Below are 17,606 nucleotides of genomic sequence, written 5' to 3'. Positions count from 1 at the left end.
ATTCTGGTATCAAATAATTTTGATTTTTTGAAATTCGCAATTTAAAACACATTTTATGGCAAATCATTAAAATTGATATTTTGATATTTAACAGTACTTGAAGTAAACTTTATAAATCTGATGATTTATACTTAAAGTGTATGTAGGTGGGATGAAAAGCCGACGATCAATTGAAAATTTTGACTTTTCGTATTGAAGATATTGATTTTTTTTCCCAAAACACCAAACAAAATTCGGTCTTTTTGGGAAAAAAATCCATGTCTTCAATATGAAAGGTCAAAATTTTCAATTGACCGTCGGCTTTTCCTCCCTACATACACTTTAAGAATATATCATTAGATTTATATAATTTACTTCGAGGACTGTTATATGTCAAAATTTGAAAAATATCAAATTTTTATAATTTGTCATAAAATTTGTATTATATTGTGATTTTTAAAAATGAAAATTATTTGATATCAGAAAGACATGCTTCAGATTCAGAATGCAATCGATAGGTCTGAGGTGCTCTCATGTCCCACAAAAATACTGTCGAAACGCAATAAACGCTCATTTTGGATCCCTTAAGCATGCAATAAAGTTCTAAGATGATATAGAATGCTGTATGGTTGTTCTCATTAGCCAGTTCTAAGATGTTATAGAATGATGTATGGTTGTTCTCATTAGCCAGTTCTAAGATGTTACAGAATGATGTATGGTTGTTCTCATTAGCCAGTTCTAAGATGTTACAGAATGATGTATGGTTGTTCTCATTAGCCAGTTCTAAGATGTTACAGAATGATGTATGGTTGTTCTCATTAGCCAGTTCTAAGATGTTACAGAATGATGTATGGTTGTTCTCATTAGCTAATTCTAAGATGTTACAGAATGATGTATGGTTGTTCTCATTAGCTAATTCTAAGATGTTACAGAATGATGTATGGTTGTTCTCATTAGCCAGTTCTAAGATGTTATAGAATGATGCATGGTTGTTCTCATTAGCCAGTTCTAAGATGTTACAGAATGATGTATGGTTGTTCTCATTAACCAATGCCATCTACATCTAAAAGTTGCACCTGTTTAGGAAAAGTGACAGGAAAAGTGGAAAAAAACTTGCAGGTTTTTAAACCAAAATGTTGACAAGATTTATTTCTCCAGGGACTTTAAATGCTACGGTACCGTTGCTGTCTTCTGAAGTCACCATTTAGGTGTACACTTCGCCAAACAATTTTCCATAGAAGTAGTGATGTAACAAGATTAATTACCAAAGCAGTAGGTGAAAACAATTTTGAATGTATTACACTCATCACCTGTGATATGTGTGTATGTGTGCAATCATAGATTGCAACACAATACCGCTCTTTTCAAAGACACTAAATGTGCGAGTGAAACATACATGGACTCTGCATAATATGAAATTTCCACAGAACTTATAATCCAGGTCTTTATGCCCATTCTTTGATAATCAATGGTCATACTCCCTCTGTGGAAGTCTTTAGCTAAATCTTCCACAGGGGTAGTGTGGATTTTAAATAGAACAGCCCAATGCAAATCACCTACTGGCTGTGTGCAGTTTCAATGAGGCTATTGATAAGTAATAGAATTGGTAAGATATTCAATTGCTCTGCACCCAGGCCCAGTTTAGGGGGGTGCAACACCCCCCACTGGGAAAAGTATACTAAAAGTCCCAAAATTTCAGGTTTTTCACACTTTTTGGACAAAAAAGTTCCAAATTTTGTCCACTTTTCACAAAATCCCCGGAAAAAGGTCCACTTTTTCAAAATCAGCACCCCAAGTGAAATCCTGCGTCACGGACCTGTCTGCACCATTACATTCATACGTAGTCCATACTACAGAAATGTGTACATCCATATCAAAAGGATGCACTTGTCGGCTGCTACATGTGTCTCATTTCACATAATAACTAGGAATAAATACCAGACTCATATCAAGTGTAGGTCACTTCAAATTATCCCAAGTCACATGGTTTAGGAATACAGATAATATTTCTTATACAATTTGACTTGGGATGATTTAAGTGACCTACACTTGATATGAGTCTGGTATTTATTCTAACTATTATGTGAAATGAGACACATGTAACAGCCAACAAGTGCATCCTTTTGATATGGATGTACACAAATATTATGATGACAAGATATTTCTAAAAAGGTGAGACTGATTCGATTACATCTACAAAAAATATGACATTTGTTATCAAAACAATGACAGTAAAATCTGACAAGTTTACCATTTCTTTTTTTCAAAACACACCTTTCAAAGTGTAGAATCTTTTCTTCCCACACAAACTATTGCCCACACAAGTAAAAGTTGTTGCATAATCCCCGGGGCGATGAATTCCAGCCAGATATTTAGATAGCAAACAGGCAAATAAATTTGAATTGAGATACCCAAAGGGAGAAAATACTTTAAACAATTTGACATATCTAAGTAACAGAATACCATGCTCCATCAAGACACCTGCTGCATATTTCGTGTTTCGAGTCTTGAGTCTCAAGTTTCGAACTTGATGAAACTTAAAGACTCAAAATTTGAAACTCAAAATTTGAAACTCAAGACTCGAAATTTGAAACGTGACTTGAAATTTGAAACTCTTGACTCAAAAATCAAAACTTGAGATTCAAAACTCGAGACTAGAAATTCGAAACTCGAGACACAAAATTCGAAACTCAAGATTCGAAATTTGAAACTCGAGACTCAAAATTCAAAACTAGAGACTCGAAATGCGAAACTCAAAATCTGAAACTCGAGACTCTAAACTTGAAATTTGAAAAGACTCGAAATTTGAAACTCGAGACTCGAAAATTGGAAAATGAGACCCGAAACTCAAAGATTAGCAACACACCATACACATGTAGGTAGATGTTAAATACAACATGAATTGTCTACAATTTTACCAATTATATGTATCTTAACTTCAAGCTATATTTGTGTCAAGGATTAGCAAAAAACAATTTGAACCTAACTACAGGATTGTAAGACGTTGTCAGTGAAAACTTGATTTGATAGTCCTAGATGTTTACCTCTAAATGACATGACACTAATAGGACAAGCAAATTGCAGAAGCTTGTCACCAGCAACTCAACTTGAGGTCACTGCACTAAACCACATGACAGTTCTTGAGCCAATTTTGTTGTGGATACATGTGGGTCATCTTCGTCTGCCATTCAGAGCAAGGAGGGAATCGAAGATGTTGTCAGTGAAAAGCTGATTAATTGATAGTCCTAGATATTTACCTTTCATAGACATGACACATAATAGGACAAGCAACTTGCAGAAGCTTGTCACCAGCAACTTAACTTGAGGTCACTACACTAAACCACAGTTCTTGAGTCATTGATTCATTTAATAGACTTGTACCAAAACTCAGTAGCCTATCCAAGGGGATGGGGCCAAATAGCTTCCTCCCACCCCTGTGAGAAGTCTGTCCCCCTCTGCCCCCCCCCCCTTTCCCATCCCATGGGATGCTGGCAACCCTGATATTCAAGATTATTAGGCCTTTTTGTACTTTTTAGCCCAGAAAAGGTCTGGGCTATCCCACTGCCAAAATATCGTCTTTTTAGACAGTCTGTGTAGAACTAAAATCCTGGTCACAAGTAGTTGGAACAAAAGTAGGATTGTTTTAAACTGTAATTAATCTTTCTTGACATCAGGCCTCGAAATAAGCAAGAACATCTGAGGGCCATTTGGGCCGGCCCTTGATTCAAAATGTTTGAGGGCCTTCACAAATTTTTTGGGCCTGAATTTGGGCCATTGGTTTTAACCTATGATATGAACCCCACAAAAAAGTGAGAAGCGGATGTGTCTTTTGCGGGCCCTCACTGATTTTCGGGGGCCGAGGGCCCTTGGGCCCTCCTTATTTTGAGCCCTGCTTGACATACTGAAATTAAGCTTTCTTTGGTGTAAAATCTGAACTGTTTCCGACTACTAAAGCCCTCCCCCTGCCCCACCAATAAATGCTGAGTGTCTCTAGAGGTGCATGACCAAATAAACAACTGGCAACATTGGCCGGGGCATATCTGAAGTACCTGTATCAAAGTGTTCCAACCATTTTGGCCAGGATTGTGGCTCAGTCAGACAGGTGTATTATATACATGTTGAACATCCTGAAATTTTTATTAGCCATAAAATATTAATATATAAATCACTGGTCTTTATAACAGTCTTTATGTAATATTCATTGCAATGGGTAATTTCATACTTGTAGACTTACATATATATAAGCACTAGCAGTTTCATTTGAGACTAAGGTAATAATTACAATAGAGGATAGGGGAAAAGATATTAAAGACCCAAACAAAGAGTGTTTTGGATAACTGCAAAAATTAATAAATTCTGAGTTTTGATGAATTCCTGGGTGCTCTAGCAAAATAAGTGATTATTATTGGTACATGTAATAGTGGTTTAGAATCTGGACTATGGATCAATAGACTGTTGGTTCAAACTCCAAAGCCACATTGTAACATCTGCTGAGGCTGATGCCCTCAATATTTTTCAAAATTCTTTTTTTTTTACAAGATTGTAATGTACTTTATTAAACTAACATACCCCGTATAATTATTACAATGGAAATAGTCAAACGCATTATTATATGCTATGTTCGTAACACAGTATACACACATCAAAGGACTGTGCCATAGCACAAGCAACATGGAGTGATACACTTTGGCAACATGGGCACAGGTAAAGTTGTTTTCTTTAAACTTCCGTGGTCCGGGTACGCAGCTGGTGAATTGCGATCGCGTAGAAGTGACAAGGTTAAGCCTACTACGGCTACCCGCGCCCGAAGACCAATGGGTCAGCCCGGCTTGTTGTCAAGTGCATTGATCAGCCAATCAGCGTGATTGTTTATTGCTTTTGTGTTTACGCTCATGTACGCGATACGCACTGGCACGACCACGGAAGTTTAAAGAAAACAACTTTAGTAAATTCCAATTGCCTTTGCTTTACCTCAGTTGTTTGCCTCAAAAGGGAACATATTTGACAGGAAAAGCTAACATTTTATGGAAAAGAAATACTAATCCATTTTTTATGGAAATGTAACAATACGGCTTTAAGCAACCGAAAAATCAGCATTTCCTGGGGGGGGGGTCACTCCCATTGTGGCATGTACACCATCCGCGATAATGAAAACGCGTAAAAGGGGTAGTTTTTCGTGGGTAAGCACGATACGCGCGTAACACGTTTAGGGTGTCAAAAACATGAAATATTGGAAAAAAGGGTAGCAAAATTGCAATTGCTAATACGCGGAAATGAAATTAAGGGTATGAAATTTGATGCAAGGAATAAAATCCCTGTTTAGGGTATTGTTTTAGCCAAGGATTAAATCCTTGTTTAGGGTGTTTTTCAGAAGTTGATTATCGCGGATGGTGTACAGGCTACAATGGGAGTGACACCCCCGGGCAGCATTTTAAGAACACATCATAGACATCTGCTGTATTTAGCATTACATATGTTGACTATGGTAAACTATTCCATACTCATATTGAATACAATTCAATCTAGCTTCTTCATACTGTGATAAGTCAATCAAGAAGCACATTTCATGTTTCAATTTAGAAATCGCTTCCAAAAACTTGCACTTAGAGAAAACTGCTATAGAGTAGCTAAATATATCATTATTAAAAAGCCTTTTTCAATTTATACGATAGCATCTGGCCTCACAGCGCAGCACATCCTCTCTATCACACTTAGCTACACACAATAAGTATGTTGTATGACTACATAACTACTCTTTGCAATGTTGCATGACTTCTATTCAGGCATGAAAGTCAAGAATTCTTATAGAAAGGTTACTGTACTATTCTGTGATGCGATCAAGCAAAATCAGTCACAACTCGGAAATATTGATTTTGAGATTTAATAAAACAAAGACAAATTTCTTTTTGCTTCCTGCTGTTTTGGAAACTCTTTCATTGCTCATATCTTTGGAACTGGTTGTTTCAATTTCAATGGGGATTTCTGCAAAATGCAGCTTTTTAAATGTTTTTTACTCTTCTATAAGAAACTGAAAATTTAATATTTCTGAGTTCCAACTGATTTTGCTTGATCACATCACATATTTGTAAAATATCACACTTAGCTGAACAAATATATGTTAATTGTATCACCTGCGTACGGGCCTGCTTATTGATACTTGTCAACAGAATGTAAAAGTATATTTTCAAGATGTTGAAAAACAAAGGTAGCTTTTGCATGCCATTTATTATTTCGCATCATGTGTAATGTTTTTTTCTCTCACTGCGCTCTCTAAACCGGCTGTATGCTTCAACATAAAAAGTCAGTTTCAGTGGCGTAGCATCATAGAGAGCAAGGGGCATGTGCCCCAATCGATCTCAAATTTTAAAAATCCCATAGGAAATGTCCGAAAAGCGGCTTGTGTCCCCCAATCAGACCAGGTGGCCCCCAATCATGGTCGGTGCCCCCCCCAATATGATGACCCACGCTACGCCACTGGTCAGTTTAGAGATCTCTCTCTCTCTCTCTGGGTCTGGGTTTATTACAGAAGAACTAGCGGATGCGATTGTGTGGCATACTGGTATGCCATGACCAGTAGGTTACAGGTTCAAGCCACTGTCGAAATTTTACAATTTTATTTATTATTATATTTTTCTGAGAGAACGAGGGATTAAAAGTTAAAGATCTTATGAGATAACAGATAAAAACCAAGAATAGCAGCCTTATGAGGTAGTAAAATAGTTGTGCTCCAGGGGCACACCATATTGAAGGAATCTCAAATTTGAGTTTTATTTAAATCCAATATAATAATTATTCTATAAACTTACCTGATTTGTGTAACATTCATGTTGTGGCAAAATGTCATCAGTGACAGGAAAATGGTGACAGGAAAAATGTAAGGAAAAGATAAAAAGGACAAAAATAATTAGTCAAATGAAATCAGTTATTAGTCAAATGAAATCAATTATTAGTCTCATGAAATCAGTTATTAGTCAAATGAAATCAGTTATTAGTCAAATGAAATCAATTATTAGTCTCATGAAATTAATTATTAGTCAAATGAAATCAATTATTAGTCAAATGAAATCAGTTATTAGTCAAATGAAATCAATTATTAGTCAAATGAAATCAATTATTAGTCAAATGAAATCAATTTTTAGTCAAATGAAATCAATTATTGGTCTCATGAAATAAATTTTTAGTCAAATGAAATCAATTATTAGTCTCATGAAATCAATTATTAGTCAAATGAAATCAATTATTAGTCAAATGAAATCAATTACGAGTCAAATGAAATCAATTATTAGTCAAATGAAATCAATTATTAGTCAAATAAAATCAATTTTTAGTCAAATTAAATCAATTATTGACACCTGTTGATGTGTAAACTATATTGGGCTATTCCAGCTGAAATCCATACACCCCCTATGGAAGACATGACCTTAATCTTACACACAGGGAGTGTGAATTTCAAATGGGGTTTCCAGAAAGAGTGACTCCATTTGAAAACTACACCCCTGTGTGGGGGTGATTAAGGTCATGTCTTGATTGTCTTCTGTAGGGGCGTATATGGGTTTCAATTGGTATAGCCCATAAGCCCTTCTTTCAGAGTTATTGCCAAAAACATTGCCAAAAAACGGCTGATTTTGCATGATTTTTAACAAATTTCGGGGGGCTTTAGCCCCAAAGCCCCCCCCCCCCGACATTCCACTACACATGGCAGGACACTTCATAGTTAGACAGACATTCTACAACACTCCTGCTAACACATAATCATTGGCCCTAGGTGGGTCCCAACTGATATCACTTAATAAATACAATTTAATCAAAAATGTGTTATTCCAGAAATTAAAGGCACCTCCCCCACCAAAAAAAAAAAAAGAAGACATGGGATTCCCAAAATTTTCCACCATTTCATGTCTTCTTTAGGGGGGGGGGAGTGCCATTAATTTCTGGAACAGCCCAATGATTAGGGCTATGTTAGTTTGAGCCAACTCGATAGTTACAAGTGTTTACATTATTATATGATCAGTTGCTTGAGCCCTGGACACATATATATACAAAGCACATATCAGGACATTTGGATTTCTTTTAGAATACCCTACCACTGTAGATTTTCAATGGGGGTCTTTTATGAACCCCCCATACACATACATTGTGAATGTAAAAAATGGTAGAACCCATACACATACATTGTGAATGTAAAAAATGGTAGAACCCATACACATACATTGTGAATGTAAAAAATGGTAGGGTATTCTAAAAGATAGCCGGACATTTCAATGTTTTACATACATTCCACATCAATGATAACAACGTCATGCACTCAATCACTTCCAAACACCATTTATGAAGGAACAAACATTATATAGAATTGCAGATTCATATGTAGTAGTAATAAAATGAGAAGAATTTAAAATTAGACTTCAACACTACTTGCTTATTTCGCTTACCAGGAACACTTTCAAAATTCCTTGAAAGTGCTCCCTGTAAGCGAAATAAACAAGTATAGTGTTGAAGTCTAATTTTAAATTCTTCTCATTCTTAACAAATAATTGCTTGTAATTTGCAGTGTATATAAAATCGATACTAAACAGCATTCCAGTCAGTTTTATACAAAGAGCCAGTTTTGGATACAAAGGACTCAAAATCTCTCACAAATCTTCATCTCTGTACTACACACAATGCATCCACACTAGTTGCTGGACTGATGATGATACCCCCAAACTGAAAAATATTACATTTGAGTGGATATTCACGGATATTTTCTTTCAGACTTATGAATTTGTAAAATCTGACAATGTCGTCCAATAATCATATATGACATAATGAAGTATAATGAGTTCCTTGTCAAACAAAATAAATAATACTTTGCATTTAAAACTCTTTTCTAATTCATTGGCTGCAATATTCTGAAAATTCCATCATAAGTTGGAATTACGAGTCCAGCCCACGACTCTGCAAACCAGGTATAGCATACATACACCATTAGAATAATGAGGATTCATTTCAAAAAGTATAGCAGCTTGATTGTGCGATACGATATACACATGGGTGTTAAAGCCTGATGAGATTTGTAAAAAACAATCTCACGGTAGCCAAGCAAAATGCTTTTTAATTAGGAATTTGATCCATCTAACAGAAATTAATCCGGAATTTAAAACCATTGTGTAAAATATCTTTTAATGAATTTGATTAAATTTATTAAACCTGATTTTTTTGGCATATATGCACATGCAGTGTATACACATGTCCGGACTTACACTTAATTGGAATCGGCCAAATGTGTTGTGCTTGTAGTAGACAAGAGCAATTTGAAATTAATGCCATATTTAATTATGACATTAAAGCTCTGCATGCTATCTATAGGCTTCAACATAAAAAGTTTTGAGATATTTTCTCAAAATATCAAGAACTATCTGAAGAACCATTGACATTCCAGTGTTATCTTCAGTAGATAGCATCTAGCATTCAGTACATAATAGCCTAATGTACCAGTGCTATCTTCAGTAGATAGCAACTAACATTCAGTACATAATAGCCTAACACACTAATGCTATCTTCAGTAGATAGCATCTAGCACTCAGTACATACATGTAATAGCCTTATGTACCAGTGCTATCTTCAGTAGATAGCAACTAGCATTCAGTACATAATAGCCTAACATACCAATGATATCTTCAGTAGATAACATCTAGTGTTCAGTACGTAATAGCCTAACATACCAGTGCTATCTTCAGTAGATATCATCTAACATTCAGTACATAATAGCCTAACACACTAATGCTATCTTTAGTAGATAGCATCTAGCACTCAGTACATACATGTAATAGCCTAATGTACCAGTGCAATCTTCAGTAGATAGCAACTAGCATTCAGTACATAATAGCATAACATACCAGTGTTATCTTCAGTAGATAGCATCTAACATTCAGTACATAATAGCCTAACACACTAATGCTATCTTCAGTAGATAGCATCTAGCATTCAGTAAGTAATAGCCAGACATACCAGTGCTATCTTCAGTAGATAGCATCTAGCATTCAGTACATAATAGCCAGACATACCAGTGCTATCTTCAGTAGATAGCATCTAGCATTCAGTACATAATAGCCTAATGTACCAGTGCTATCTTCAGTAGATAGCAACTAGCATTCAGTACATAATAGCATAACATAACAGTGCTATCTTCAGTAGATAGCATCTAACATTCAGTACCTAATAGCCTAACACACTAATGCTATCTTCAGTAGATAGCATCTAGTGTTCAGTACGTAATAGCCTAATGTACCAGTGCTATCTTCAGTAGATAACAACTAACATTCAGTACATAATAGCCTAACACACTAATGCTATCTTCAGTAGATAGCATCTAGTGTTCAGTACGTAATAGCCTAACATACCGGCGCTATCTTCAGTAGATAGCATCTAGCATTCAATATATAATAGCCTAACATACCAGTGCTATCTTCAGTAGATAGCATCTAGCATTCAATATATAATAGCCTAACATACCAGTGCTATCTTCAGTAGATAGCATTTAGCATTCAATATATAATAGCCTAACATACCAGTGTTATCTTCAGTAGATAGCATCTAGCAGTCAGTTTTGGACATTATCGTTCATGCTTAAAAGTAATTACTTTTAATATAAGTTACTCCTGTACGTGTGCATTCGCTTTAGCCATGTCTGCTGACATAACATGTTTCACATTTTTTTACAAAATTGCTATATTTGACAGGCGGCGGATGACATGATCGAGCCGGCAACTCGTGAAACCGCCCGGCCGTATGGCATTTTCCATATACTGGTTAGTTTTGTGGGGTTCATTATCGAACCCCAACGGTTTTAGCTTGTATTTATATTATTTATCAACATAGGCCTATTTGTTTGTGATATTTCAAACGCGTTTTAAAATTTCAAAATAACCCCATTCAATTACACGGTTGACGATGAAAATTTACTGAATTTAGGGACTGCACGTCATACACCACCTGATATTTGAGTCATATATTCATCATTTTTATGAGATTATTCGGAAATAGGAGTACACATAACAGTAGATGTGCCAAGTCTGGTCTGTCACACAAGCATATCCTGCCGAGAACAGTGAATGATCCCATAAGATTTATTCTATTAAACATTGTTACTTATCACAGGCAGCTGGCAAACACGACATTGATGTAAATCCAACATCATCAAGGGATATAGACGGCTTATAAAAACAATACTCCTGTCGAGATACTTCATGATAAACTAACTCATCCAGAATAAATTCCCTAATCAGAATCTAACATTGCCTCTGATTGGTCAATTACATGATATCTTACCAATCAGAATGGAGCTTTGCAAGTAATTCACCCCAATCAAATTATTCTAACAATGTTGCTGATTGGTCCAATTGATAATGAAAACTTCTTTTTGGCCAATTGGCAGGTAGTTCTCATGGGGTTAAATCGTTACTAATATATAAAGCATTACTTATCGCAATAACCAGTAAACACCCGATCATCAAGGGAACTATAAGGCTTATAGAAGCCTTACCTAGGCAAGCTACTTAACCCCCTGAGTACTACCTGCCGATCTAACATTGCCTCTGATTGGTCAATTACATGATATTTTCACTTTAATCACCAATCAGAATGGAGCTTTGCAAATATTTCACCCCAATTTTTTTGCGTGGCAAAATTATTCTAACAATGTTGCTGATTGGACCAATTGATAATGAAAACTTCTTTTTGGCCAAGCGGCAGATAATTCTCATGGGGTTAAGACTATTCTTCTATAAATCGTTACTTATTTATAAAGCATTACTTATCGCAATAACCAGTAAACACCCGATAATCAAAGGAAATATAAGGCTTATAGAAGCCTTACCTAGGCAAGCTACTTAACCCCCTGAGTAATACCTGCCGATCTAACATTGCCTCTTATTGGTCAATTACATGATATTTTCACTTTAATCACCAATCAGAATGGAGCTTTGCAAATATATCACCCCAATTTTTTTGCATGGCAAAATTATTCTAACAATGTTGCTGATTGGACCAATTGATAATGAAAACTTCTTTTTGGCCAATTGGCAGGTAGTTCCCATGGGGTTAAAAGAACAAGTGAGAAAAAACCCATCCAGTAGTAATTCCCTGATGATGAACAACTGGTATAATTCATCAAAAATGCTATAATCCACTGGAAAATACAATACTGAATCATGCCAACTCACTATTCCAGAAAACTACAGCACAAATTAATTTGGATTAAAAAAATATTATCCTGTTTTGTTAATTGAAACATGGCTAAATCCTAATCGTTTAGTTAGTTCTTACTGGCAATGAAAGTCAAATATAACATTTGGTTGATTTTTGGAATATCCCCGATTCCCTGAATATCCCTCGAGGCTGTGGCCCTCGGGATATTCTTCGGATCTAAATCACAATGTTTAGATATCTCACAATACCTTCAAAACAACTGATGCAAAGTCATTAACCTCTAAAAACATTTCCATATTAAGAGATATCATGCCAGGTAGTTATCGCCTTAACTCTCTCCACGCGGGTGTCAACTGCAGACGACAAGTTTCAATTTTTTTTGAAAAATTCAAAAATTTCGGAATTGTAAATGTTCATGACCATATTTTGAATCAGCATGAAAAATGCATTAAAATGAGTACAAACAAGCCTAGTATTGGTTCAGTGGTTCTTTAGATAGCTCGTCATATTTTAAGAAAATATCTCAAAACATGGATTTTTTTATGTTGAAGCCTATGACCAGCACACAAACCATGAGTATTATACTCCATTATGGATTGCAGCCTCAAGTTACAAGTGACTTTTACATTGAATACACTTTCCCATAATCTTTTGAGGAGGATTTCCATTATTTTTTTACGTCTCCATAGAATTTGTCAATTACCATGGCAACTTAAAACTAAATGGATTGAAATAAAGGACCGGCCAATCCTCCAGGGGGCTGTGGTACCCATCAGTCTTTTCACCTCGACATTAGCTGTGTTCACATTGTCGGACATACGCACAGCGGAATTTGGTTCGTGCAAGTAAGGAGCAGCGGTAGGCGCTGCCGGGAGTAGTGGCAGTGTGAATGATGGTCAGCGTAAGTTCCCCCAGGCGTCAGGAGTAGTGAGGTTGTTGTAATCTTTGCCAGGCGTATGTTGCAATGTGAATGCTGCTACACCTGGCACCTGGTGTAGTATGGCCTTTTTTTTGGGTTGGAACTAAGAAATTACATTTTGCATGGTTGAAAAAGGTTACGGAAACACTGAAAGTGGTAGCCGATATTTACGCCGACCAGAAGTGAATGCTTAGTGGAACTGGTCAGCATAGTGCTAAGAGTAAGCAGCTGTGGCCATGTGGTAGGAGTAGGGAAAATATTTGTGGAATTTTATCAATGTTAGCGTAAGTTTACGCTAGCTAGGTGTAACTCAAAATGTGAACGTGACTATTAAACAACTCTTTCATGCAAGAAAGATGGGTTTAGCTTTCAATATCAGCGGATGGTCAGTGACATTATAAAAGCTCTTTCCAAAAATATAATATCTTGATTCCGAAAAAAAAAATCCTGCTCTATGCAGGAATACAGGCAATAAGAATAAGCATAACATCATAGAAAGGCATATCCGGCATGTAAAGCCAAAAGGCATATCCGGAATTAGAAAGCTAAGTATGAAGGGTAGCGCAGAAGACTTCATATGGCATGGGATCAAGCAAAATCAGTCAGAAGTCAGAAATATTGATTTTAAGATATAGCAAAACAAAGGAAATATTTCCTTTTGTTTCCCACTGTTCTGGAAACTCTTTAACTGTTCATATGTTTTGAACTGGTTGTCCAATTTCAACAGGGTTTTCTGCAAAATGTAGCTTTGCAAATGATTATTACAATCCAATAAGAAACTGAAAATTGCATATGACCGACTTCAGACTGATTTTGCTTGATGGCATCACATAAGTTTCAAATATCTAGATATTTTGTGGTTTCTTGTTATTTCCTGAGATGAGGCATAGCGCCGTCTGCATCACACACTGTTGTATCTCAAGAGGCTGCCTTGTGTGATTTTTATTATCATTGTTGTATTCTATATGTGTACATCCATATCAAAACGATACACTTGTCGGCTGCTACATGTGTCTGATTTCACATAATAGCTAAAAATATAAACCAGACTCATCTCAAGTGGAGATCACTTCAAATAATCCCCAAGTCACATTGTAAAGGAATGTGCTCTGTATTCCTAAACCATGACTTTAATGGGATAATTTGAAGTGACCTCCACTTGAGATGAGTCTGGTATTTATTCCTAGCTCTCATGTAAAATGAGACACATGTAGCAGCCGACAAGTGCATCGTTTTGATATGAATGTACACATATTGTTATTTAGGCCTATATTTCAGCATGCTTCTTTCTTTTGTGAATGGACATGAGATTGTAATATTGTGATAATACCTCAACATTAATATATAAAGTTAATTTTACAGTGTATCTCATCACAATTCTCTCTATTCGCAATAAGGGCGCCGCCAGCGGTTTGCGATGTAATCGTGATGTATCATGGGAAAAGGTCGACATCCAAGTCCAGCATAATACTGAATATTACCATGCTATTACATAGGAACACGTGACAATATTTCTTTAGTTTGTCAAAATAAAGGTGTTACACGCAAATCGATACTCAATAATACTTAATAATGTGATTTGAAATGTGCACAGTTAATTTTTTCTCTATCGATTTGTGTTTAATACCGTTATATTGACAAACTAAAAAATATTGTCACATGTTCCTATGTAATAGCATGGTAATATTCGATTATGCTGGACTTGATGTCGACCTTTTCCCATGATACATCACGATTTTCCCATGATACATCACGATTACATCGCAAAACCGCTGGCGGCGCCTTTATTGCGAATAGAGAATTAGATGACAATTATACAAAATCACAAAAGGCAGCCTTTAGAGATAGGACAGTATGTGAAGCAGACGACGAAATACTTTCAATGCAGTATTCCAACTGGGATGCTATTAGGCATTAGCTGTCAAAAACTTTTAGCTTTGGTGACAAAAAAAAAAGCCCTGGCACTTTGTTCTTGAAAATTAATTGAATTCCCAATTGATACTCAAGCAAGTATAGTATAATAATTCTTTAAAATCTTTTTAGATTTTAATCTTTTAAGATTTAAACTGTTAAAACAGTTTTTTAAAACATTTTTGCTATTTTCTGAAATTCTTATATTTTATATAATATTGATACATAACCTTTTTGGACCAGGAGACTGTTTGTAAAATCAACCCTTAGGCCAAAAAAAAAGATTATTTGCTTGTCCTCCACCGACCAACCCTAATCTGGAAAATCTGGAGAAAAAAAAGGGTTTTTTTTGTTTTACTGTACAAATTTTGGAATTCCAGAAAAAGTTGTTTTTTTTTCTTTCAGCATTTTTGACATCCTGAAAAGGTTTTTTTTTACAGTTTCTACACACTTTTAACCTGTTTTAAAAAAAAGTATTTAGGCTATTTATTAAGCTAACTAAAGGCATACAGTCATGTTTTGGCTATGACCTTTAAAAAATATATTACAAAAAAAATCCCAACCAGCCGACCCAATTCTGAAAAAGTTGTGGAGGACAAGCAAACAATCTTTTTTTTGCCTTATTGGGATACTTCCTATCCAGAGCAACTGAAGATAAACCAATTCTTAAGCTTCTTGACACTGTGCAGGTGGTAGCCTACTTCACAAAGTAGGACTGAGAATTACTTGCAATCTGTCATATGAATTTTGAATTAACCCCATCGAGAACTACCTGCCTATTGGTCAAAAAGAAGTTTTCATTATCAATTGGACCAATCAGCAATATTGTTAGAATAATTGCACCACACACAAAAAAATGGGGTGAATTATTTGCAAAGCTCCATTCTGATTGGTGATTAAAATGAAGATATCATGTAATTGACCAATCAGAGAGAATGTTTGATCAGCAGGTAGTGCTCAGGGGGTTAAGGGATGAGAAGAGAGCGAACTGTGGTTTGGATTCCAGAGGGAGGGTGTCTGTAAGAGGCACAGCCATCAAAAAATGACTAACTGAGATCGCTCACCAAATAAACTTACTATCTTTAAAAAAAAGGCATCGATGGGAATCTAACCCGGTACCTCTCGGTTCTGAAGCACAGGATAGTACCAGTAAACCAAATACTTATCTGCACTGAAACATATTCTAAACATATAAGCCTACCCTTTTTCTTAATTTGTACTGTTCTTTATACCCCACTGTCTGGTGTTGGTTTTATTATTATTATTATTATTATTATTATTGTTATTGTTATTGTTATTGTTGTTGTTGTTGTTGTTGTTATTGTTGTTGTTGTTTACTATTTTTTAACAAGCATGATATCCACTTTGAAAATACCCTCACCCAGGATCTGGTTAAAACCAATTCCAAAACCATGGTATATGATTTCATATTTTTCATGACATCAGACATTTCCAATATCTTATGCACCCAGTATTGGTTACCTCCCCAGGGGAAGGGGTACTTGGGATTATTCTATTATTATTAAATCTCACAACTTTGAAAACTAGAAGGACTTATTTGTCTGTTTCATTCGCTTGTTCATGTCTTACTAATGCCAATCCCTTTCTTTTTTCCAGGTGGTGTGTTAATACGAGACATGAAGCTTTAATTTTTAAACAATCAATCACTCCTAAAACAGATGCTTACAAAACCTGTCTTTTAGTTAATTTCCCAGTGTTATGGTCTTCAATTCCATCCGATATCAGAGACTCATATCTCACCTGTAACAAGTCTACTTTTAAATCTCAACTCAAATCTCACTATATGGAGCATGATGATTAATTTGTACTGATGCCTTTTTGTATTTTTTTTCCAATATGATTTGCATGTGTGTGGTCTGCTGAGTTGGGAGCGCTGCGCCTTGTGGTGACAGTGCTCTTTTGTGCTTTCAGTGTTCCCCGGCAGCTCAGTAGACCCAATTTGTTGTTTTGTCTCAATTTTGTTGTTAATTGCCAGATGAATAAAATTTAAAAAAATAAAAAATAAAAAATTATTTTTCGACTGGGATGGGCAGCTCAAGCTTCTGATCCCTTACCCATTTCCAAGGGTAATTTTACCGAAAATAGGGACCCATATCTAAGGATTTTTAGGAAATAAAGGACCCATATCTAAGGATTTGACATGTTTTTCACACATAGTATGGAAAATTTAAAAGTGAGACCCATGTCTAAGGATTTTCTTCAAAACATAGACCCGTGTCCCCGTATGCCTTTACTATCCCGGGGTTTACTATGTGAGTACCCCCGGGTTATGTCACTGGAGCAATAACTGATATCAACAGATTTGATGATCAATATTGAGTTTATGCAATTCATTGGTAATGAAATAGAGAGCAAAAGGTCCGCAAACAGTGGGATTGATAAATCAATTGAGGGCTCACTGACAAAAACTGTGTTTATCACAATGCTCATGTGTTATCTAGCGGTGTAACATCATGGTGGCTCACTTTCTTCAGCCAAGAACGTCAGAGGGAGAGTGATGCAAAGACCTCATCATGCATTTTTTTAATGGACTTTTATAAACCACAGGGCTGCAACTTGTAGCTAACAATTTGTAGCTTCTATCGGT

At 35.8% G+C, this 17,606-nt stretch overlaps 1 protein-coding gene across 4 annotated transcripts in view; it reads right to left on the bottom strand.

Annotated features, from left to right (window-relative positions):
* Positions 1-17,606, bottom strand: part of LOC140155571 (prolyl endopeptidase FAP-like) — a 647,798-nt gene that overhangs the window by 398,326 nt on the left and 231,866 nt on the right. The window lies entirely within an intron of this gene.

Source organism: Amphiura filiformis, chromosome 6 (assembly GCF_039555335.1).
Source record: "Amphiura filiformis chromosome 6, Afil_fr2py, whole genome shotgun sequence".
In the NCBI taxonomy this organism is placed as follows: Eukaryota; Metazoa; Echinodermata; class Ophiuroidea; order Amphilepidida; family Amphiuridae; genus Amphiura; species Amphiura filiformis.
This window is presented reverse-complemented; position numbering and strand designations above follow the sequence as displayed.